This window comes from Benincasa hispida, chromosome 7 (genome assembly GCF_027475165.1).
Source record: "Benincasa hispida cultivar pf3 chromosome 7, pf3_genome.v1.1, whole genome shotgun sequence".
NCBI lineage: Eukaryota > Viridiplantae > Streptophyta > Magnoliopsida > Cucurbitales > Cucurbitaceae > Benincasa > Benincasa hispida.
In genome coordinates, this window is record NC_143484.1 from 28,329,817 (window position 1) to 28,338,534 (window position 8,718).

Sequence of the window (8,718 nt, forward strand, 5' to 3'; positions counted from 1 at the left end):
CACAACCAAAGCTCATCCCATGCATCCTAGAGATAAGACACTGTGGCTCAAAACATTGAGAGGTGAAGTTATTAATTTAAGAGTTTATTACATGAATGCATGACTTATGCATCGCTTAGGAAAATGTTAGTGGACCTTTCTCAACCCTATCTAGTCATTGATATTTTATCCATCCTTAACTTGAACGACTTTATTTAGCACTCGAAATTACTATCGCATCATTATCATCATTCATTTCACTAGTAGCGTAAGTATTCTGTTAGATAATAAATATTATTTTCATCACAAACTTCTATCGCATATTTAAATAGCAACTCATTGCATCAAGATCAAACAATTATTTTTTAAGGGAATCGATGTTGGGCAGTCTTAATTCTCCCGGAGTCTCATAGTTTGTAAACATTGTACACATTGTACACATTGTTATTAATAAAATAAGAGTTATTTTTATTTGCATTTACTCATATCTAATAAATAAAGATCTATGGTTATTGTATGTAAACTTAAACATGTATATGAGATATACAAATGAATCATGCCTTAAGTAATAACCTAAAAAGTCTGTAGTATAAGCATAAAGGAGGGATACCTTATCCTTGTGACACTACGGATACAACCCGCTTTGTAGAGGTTTATAAGTGTTGTGAACTACTACAGATGGTCTGATCCTGGCCATTAATGTAGAGACATGCGAGCAGGGGTGTCCTATACAAAGAGTTTGTATAAGACCGGACCATGAGATGATTAGTCTCTTTATATCATGTCGTTGATACTTGAGACTTACATCTCACTTAAACGACCATAGGTGACATGATCTTAATCCTGAGTGTTTTGGGAACCCCTGCCTTTGAGGGTGGTCCTTTGATTAGTATGGGTGAGAATGGCCAGATTGCCAACTCACAAGCCTACCTTTTTGGGGATTTGTTTGATTGAGGAGCTGGAAACTTAGTTACACAAAACGGAATTCACTCCTTCCCCAAAGTAGGGGTAAGTAGATAGATTGCTCCCTTAAGGGCTGATTCCGGTCTTAAACATAATGGCCACATCCTTTCTTTGGAAGAGAGGACTAAGTCATAGTAGAACTATGACTTATTGTTCATTAGAGGAATCAGTGGTACTTAAGGAGTTAGATGTAACTATAGGGGCAAAACGGTAAATTGGCCCAGCTGTACTTACGAGCGATCTGTGAAGGGTTATCGCACTGTTGATTGGTTGATATGGACACAAAAATATATCTTTAGTGAGGAGAGTGTAGTTGTTGGTCTTTAGTGGAGTGTCAGGCAGTTAACGGATGGTAGATCCTGAGACTAAAGAGTTTAGTCAGTTATTCACGTATCGTTGGAGCTTCAAGCTACAAGTCCATAAAGTCCTCTTGGTAGCTCAATGAATTCAAGTTTAGAATCAGTTGTTGGGGTTGATTTGAAATGTTCAAATTGACAAGAGGAAATTCAATTATATAACATATAATTGGTGTAATGTATGAGATACATCAAGTGGAGGATTAATATAAATATGATTTACATTAAATACCATAAAATAGAAAAAGAACTATGGTTTGTACGTTTCATGAGATGAAATAGTAAAACTATAGGTTATAAATATAATATGGTAAGTTGGTTATCATATTTATTATAATAATATTGATTTGATAATTAAATCTTTTTCTCTAATAACCGATTGAGTGGGAGGTTATTGATGATTTTATAGTAACTGTTAGATAAAAAGAAAAATATTTTCCTAAAATTAGAGGGTTGCCACTTGTGGAAAGAACTCATGGAGAAAGCTATCAAGTGAAAGTGTTTCACTAAGTGATAGCTAACAGAGACTAAATGATCGTGGAGCATTGACTATATGATAGTCGTTCAACTGATCGTAGCTAAATGATCGAGTGGCTTTGTCTATACAATAGACTGCCATTTACTACACGATTGAGCATATCGTCTATACGATAGACAACTTCCTATCTCCCACTTGCTCAATCGTCTACACGATTGTGTCCTACAGTCTCTTCCTCGAGCCAAGATCATACAGAGTCCACAACTCCTGGATGCTCACACTGAGAATACCAAGGTAACCATTGTGGTGGTGTCCTCACTCACTTCATAACCCAAGTGTGACTCGATTGGTTCAGGGAGGCCATTCATTGGGTTCGATCATTGTGTTTGTCGTGTTCGTTGTCTTGGTGTTGTGTACCGGTCGTTGCGTTCGTGTTGTTGTGCTATTGACGCTTGTAGATTGTTCAAGGGAGTTTGAAGAATAGTTCTTCAAAGGTATACATACTCTATCCCTTGATTCTATCGTTCAACATGCTGTAATTTCGTTTTGTGCATGACCTGTTAGTTTCCATTCTTGTACTGTAATTGTTAGTGTTCAATTTGGAATAGAATTTGGAATGATCCTTCCACTGCTCATGAAAATCCTCATGTTAGATTTCCTCCAATTGAATCCTGCGAAAATGTGTGATCGCAGTGCAATTTCAAAGTTGGTTTTAGAGTAAATAAAAAATAGTAAAAAATCTACACAAAAATAGAGGATAAATATCAAATTTAAGCATGCTATTAAAGAAGTAAAGGGAAAAAGGATTTCACCTTTGTCAAATCTCGATCTTCACGTATTTCCTCTCGCTATCCTCACAGACACCTCTTCAACAAATAAGAACACATTAAATTTTAATTATATGAATCTAATTCATATAATTAGCATTTGAATCATATTCAAACATTTAATTCCTCTTATAAATTCTTTATATTATAATGTATCAAATATATTATAGTAATTGATATAATTATATAAACTTAATTATATCATATATAATTAATTTCCTTAATTAATTTGAACAATTCAAATTAATCCAAAACTTGATTCTCATAAAATCTTATGAGCTACTGACGGGACCTCATGGACCTGTAGCTTGAAGCTCCACTGGTTCGTAAATAATTAATTAAACTCTTTAATTAAATTATGCACCATCCGTTAACTGTCGAGCACTCCATTAAAGACCAACAACTGTACTCTTCGCACTACAAATATATTCCCGTGTCCATTGGATATAACAAATCCACAATGCGACGACTCTTCACAAATTTCTCGTAAGTACAGCTAGGTCAAATTACCATTTTGCCCTTGTTACATCTATCTCCTTAAGTACCACTGATTCCTCTAATGAACAATAAATCATAGTCTCACTATGACTAACCCTTCTCGAGCCAAGAGAGGGTGTGGCACCACAATGTTCAAGCCCTGGAATCAACCCTTAAGGGAGTAATTTATTTACTTTCCCCAACATTGGGGAAGGAGTAAATTCCGTCTCGTGTAGTTGTGTTCCCAGCTCCCTAATTAGACGAATCCCCAAAATGGTAGGCATGTTGAGTCGGCGATTTGGCTACTCTCACTCATACAAATCAAAGGACCGCCTTCATAGGCAGAAGTTCACAACTCACCCAGGATTCAAGTCGTGTTACCTATGGTCATCTTGATGAAATGGAAGTCTATATTAAGAACAGTGTTATATAATGAGACTACTCATTTCGTAGTCCGGTCTTATACAAACTCCTTTGTATAGAATGTCTCCGCTCACATTCTCCATATGAATGATCAGGATCAGATCACTTATAGCACTTTACAACAATTTTAATATCTACAAAGCGGGTCAGACTTGTAGTGTTACTAGGATAAAGTATCCAACCTTATCCATCTACTACAAACCATTTAGGTTATCACTTAAAGCATGATCCATTCGTATGTCTCTACATACATGTTTAAGATATGAGATAACCATGGAACTTAGTTTATTAGTTTGTGATTAATGCAACAAAAAATTGGAATAGAATATCATATATTTTATTAAATAAACAATGAGTTTGTAGATAACATTTACAAACTATAGGACCCTACGAGATTTAGGGTATCAAACCCAACAAAAGGAATATTTGAATTCAATAAACTTGAATTTAAGTTTGTGGAAACACTTAGGGCTACCCCAAGAGCAGCGATTTGTTGTTGAAAACTCACTTGAAGATTAGCCAATTTTTATTGAACCATTTTCGGAGATAGACCATCGATCCTTGGTGTTTATACTAGTGTAGGAGAAGAAAATATTGGTGGCGATAGGTATGCGGCTGGCGGCTGTATAGAAGTTGGACCGTAGCTCATAGTCGGCACATCATACGCGGCCAATGACTTGCCTATATGGTAGGCAGAAGACTCAACAACACCGATTTTAGATTCTGACAGCTGGATGAAGCGGCTACCAACGAGAGGACTAAAATCAACAACGACAGCATTGGGGAAGCAAGTGGGCACATTAGGGTTTCCAATCAGATGTTGTGATGGACGTATGTGCAAAGATTGAAGATACCGGTCAATGGCGGCTTGGACAGTAATGGCGATGGCGACAACGGTGGTGGCTACGGTTGGAGGTTCCATCAGTGGCGGTGGTGAAGACCTAATTTTATCTTGCATCAGTTGGTTTTCGCCGACAACGGCTAGGGATTCGTCACCATGCTTTGATACCATGTTAATGAAGGAATTCCGTTTACAGAGAACCTTTGGGCGGAAGTGCATCGTTCAAATCCAAAAGTGAATGAACGCATAAGTTTACAGTCATAGAAGAACAGATTATGCATAGATCTTAAATTACAATATGCTTTCTAAATAAAAATAAAGGATCAAGAGACTATACCTTTGAAGAACCGTTCTTCAAGTAAATCCTCAATAGTACTCGTTCACAAACCCAACGAACAAGTCTCAAACTCCCTCGAACAAGCAACAAACAGAAACTCGATCCTCGAATTAAATAAGACACAACCACTTGAATACCTAGGTACCCTCGGTGTGAGAATCTAGGAATGGTGGGCTCTGGCTAATTTTGGTTAGAAGGGAAGTTTTGTGTGGAGGAGGAAGACGATCGAGTATACAACAACACAGTCGTGTAGACAATGAAGTCTATCGCATAGACAATATTACTCGATCGTTTAGTCTCTCAAGTGATCGTATAGTAACTCGATTGCTAATGCCTTGTCACTCGTTCACTTGTCTTTGGAATAATTAAAACAATTTCATTTATCTCAATTTGTCATAAACTAAAATAACTACCCACTAAGGGTGGTTATTGAGAAAAAGAAGTTTAATAGACCTTTATAGAAATATTGAATTAATAAGGAGTCAGAAATTTGAAGATGGGGAAAATTAGTAAAAATACACTTAAACATCTCCTAATATTCAAAAAGTGTTTCCCTAGAAATCTGTGTGATTCCATAGATCTCCTTCTTTATGCTAGCAGAGCAGCTCTTAAAGTTGGGAAGAATTTTTCAAGAAACAAATTTTTGATTGTTGTCCACGTTACAACACTCCCAGATGGAAAATCATAGAGCCAATCTTTGGCTGCACCCTTTAATGAAAAAGGGAAAGCTCGAAGGTTTATTTGTTCTTGCGTCACTCTATGAGAGTGCATCCCATCACACACGACCTAAAATTCTTTGAGGTGCTTATGTGGATCTTCACCTAAAAGACCATGACAAGCAGAAAGTAAATGAATTAGCCTGGTTTTTAGTTCAAATGGACTTGTAGTTTTAGGATAAATAATGCATAATGGTTGTTGAGCCATATCAGGTGCCGCCAAGTAGGGTTAGCAATAGGTTCGGGGGGCGTCCCCCATCCCCGGCAACAGGGTCGGGGCGGGGTGGGGGGGTGTCCCCCGTCCCCGACCCCATGGGGGAAATTTCCCCCATCCCCGCCCCCGTACCCGCCATTTGAAGGCGAGGACGAGGGCGGGGATTTCCCGTCAGGAAAACGGGGTCCCCGCGGGGCCCCATTTCTCGTTTTTCCATGGGGATTCTCTGTGTGGACCCTATGGGGATTCTTGGTGGGGATTCCCCTCGGGGATTCTTTGTGGGGATTCCCTGCGGGGATTCCCCATTTTTTAGTTAAAATTTTATTAGTCCACAAAAAATTCATTAAAAAAGTTTATCAAATTCTTATTTTTTTTTAATTCAAGTGATTTTATTTGAAATTTGACTAATACACAACAAATGAACAAAAAACAATAGACTATTCTATGAAATAAACACAATTGACAATCAATTGACAAGTTAAAAGCTAACAAATCCATTAGATAACTTTGCAACTTAAAATTCAATAAAGTTTGAATAAGGAAGTCAATTAAAGGCAATACGTTCAAATAAGTATTTCACCATCAAATCTTTCAATAAAACTCGTCCTTCTCTCTTCAACGACTTCACAATCAAATCTTTCACCCTGACTTTTCTTGGCATCATCCCATCCTTAGTTGTATTCATTCCTACATTTAAAAATCAAAATGTAATAAACAAATAATGTCACAAAAAATAAAAAATAAAAACTAGACCACAAAATAATGTTAATCCTTGAATATATACCTTAGTCACCACGCCATCTTCATCAGAATCGCCTGCATCTTCTAGAACATTTGCTAAATGTGTGACCATTTCTTTTCCCGTGCTTGTACCTTACATTGTCAAATATTTGTAATAAAAGAAAATATTTATTAATATATTAAATGATAGAAAGATGTAAAATAAAATAAACAAACTAACCTGTCAAAACTTCAGTTGCAATCCAATTTTGAGCGCACATCAAAGCCTCTATCGTCTTTGGATGAAGTTTGTTACAATGTGGGCTTACAATCCTACCACAAGTACTAAAAGCAAACTCTGATACAACACTTGATAACGGGATGGCTCATATGTCTCTTGCAATTTCTTGGAAAATTGGATACTTGACACCATTCAATTTCCACCAACTCAAAATGTCAAAATCGGATGTTCGAGGTAAGACAGGTTCATCCAAATATGCATCAAACTATTGCTTCTGATTCATACTATTGGAATTTGATACAAACAAGTCATAATCATTAAAATCATCAAATTCGATATTCTGTGAGGTTCCATATAAATTTCTAGCATAATCATCACTTTCACCTTCATATTTGAAGCCATGTCTTTGATCTCTTGAATGCCAGAATTAGTCCACTCAGAAATAGCCAATTTCAATTTACAAATTTTTGGGAAAAAAAGATTAGCAGTAGGATATTTAGATCCAGAAAATATTTCGGTCACATGATGAAATATTTTCAGTTTCTCACATCTCTTTTGCTAATACCCAATCTTGATCCAAAGGCAAATATTTGTACCTTGGTTCTCGTTGTTATAATCGATAAAAAATCACTTTGTACTTTAATGCAGTGGCTAACATAAAATAGATAGAATTCTACCTAGTATAACAATCAAGACTCAATATCTGACCATCATAAACATTCAACTGTCGAGCAGTTTCCTCAAATTTCTCTTTCTTTTTTTGTGTATGCACCCAAAAAGACACAATACTTCGTACTCTTTCGATCCCATCTCCTATCACTGCCAACCCATCTTTCACAATCAAGTTCAGAATATGAGCACAACACCGCATATGAAATAAACTCCCATCCAATATTAAGTTTCCACCCAAACTATCAACAAGCATATTAACCATAAAGTCATTGGTACTATAATTATCTACAATTACTGATGACAATTTTCGATCAATATTCCAATCTAACAGACATTCCAATATTTCTTCATGAAGCATCTCAGAAGTGTGTGGAGAAGGAACATATATAAATCTGATTATTTTGTTTTGCAAAACCTAACTATCATCAACAAAATGAGCAGTGACGGCCATATAACCTTTTGTTTGGTGGTTGGAAGTTCACATGTCCATTGTCAGGGCAATCTTTCCTTTGATCTCATTCAACAATGTCATGGTTTTCAACTTTTCAGTCTCATAAATTTTCAAAATCTCCTTCTTTATTGTGTTTCTTGACATTATCTTAAATAATGGTTGGATGACATTACAAAATTCCCTAAAACCTTCATGCTCAACTATTGAGAGAGGATATTCATGTCTTATTATCATCCTAGCTAATGCTTTTTTTGCAGCTTCCTGATCGAAGTTATATAAGCTCAATGTATTGTTCTTCTCTCTATTAGGATTCAATAGGGATTGTCGTATGTTCTTTTGTCCTTTATATGGGCATATCTTAATATGATCATGCAAATGTTTGGTTCCATTTTTACTTTCACCCCCTAATTTTCGTTTGCAGTAGTTACAAATCGTCGTGTCTACTCCATCTATTTTTTGTTTCTTAAAATGGTTCCAAACAATCGATGTCAATCTCCTCTTTAAAGATCCCTTCTCAATATCCTCATCAAGAACAACACAATTATCAACATTCAAATTATCATCATTCGATGAGCATGGAGTTAAATTTAGGGTTGAATCTTGGGTTGGATCTGGGATTGGATTTGGAATTGAATTTGAAGAATCTTTATTTGTAGAAGGTGATGACGACATTGTTTTCAACCTACCAAAAATTTAATTTAAATTTTCAACCTACCATAAAACAACATTCAAATTTCAAACATACACAAACATATTTTCCAAACATATTCAAGCCTAAAATTCAAAACATTCAAATATCAAACATACACAAACATATTTCTCAGAACAATCAAATAGGTATAAAAAACAAAGACTCGTTATCAAACGGCCAAACACAGAAGTTAGATCTTCACCTGAAACGTCGCCGGACAGACTTCTCAACTGAGTCAGACTTCAACGGAGGATAGAGTGGAGAGGGTCTGTTTTATGGAGTGGACTGTGGAGTGGGATGAGCGAGAGCGAGAGCAAGAGTAGAGAGATGAT

At 36.2% G+C, this 8,718-nt stretch overlaps 1 non-coding gene across 1 annotated transcript; it reads left to right on the forward strand.

Annotated features, from left to right (window-relative positions):
* The first annotated feature begins 5,169 nt into the window (after positions 1–5,169).
* LOC120082261 (small nucleolar RNA R71) lies at positions 5,170–5,276 on the forward strand. The gene has a single exon (XR_005483099.1). It is a non-coding gene; the product is annotated as a small nucleolar RNA R71 (small nucleolar RNA).
* Positions 5,277–8,718: the final 3,442 nt, after the last annotated feature.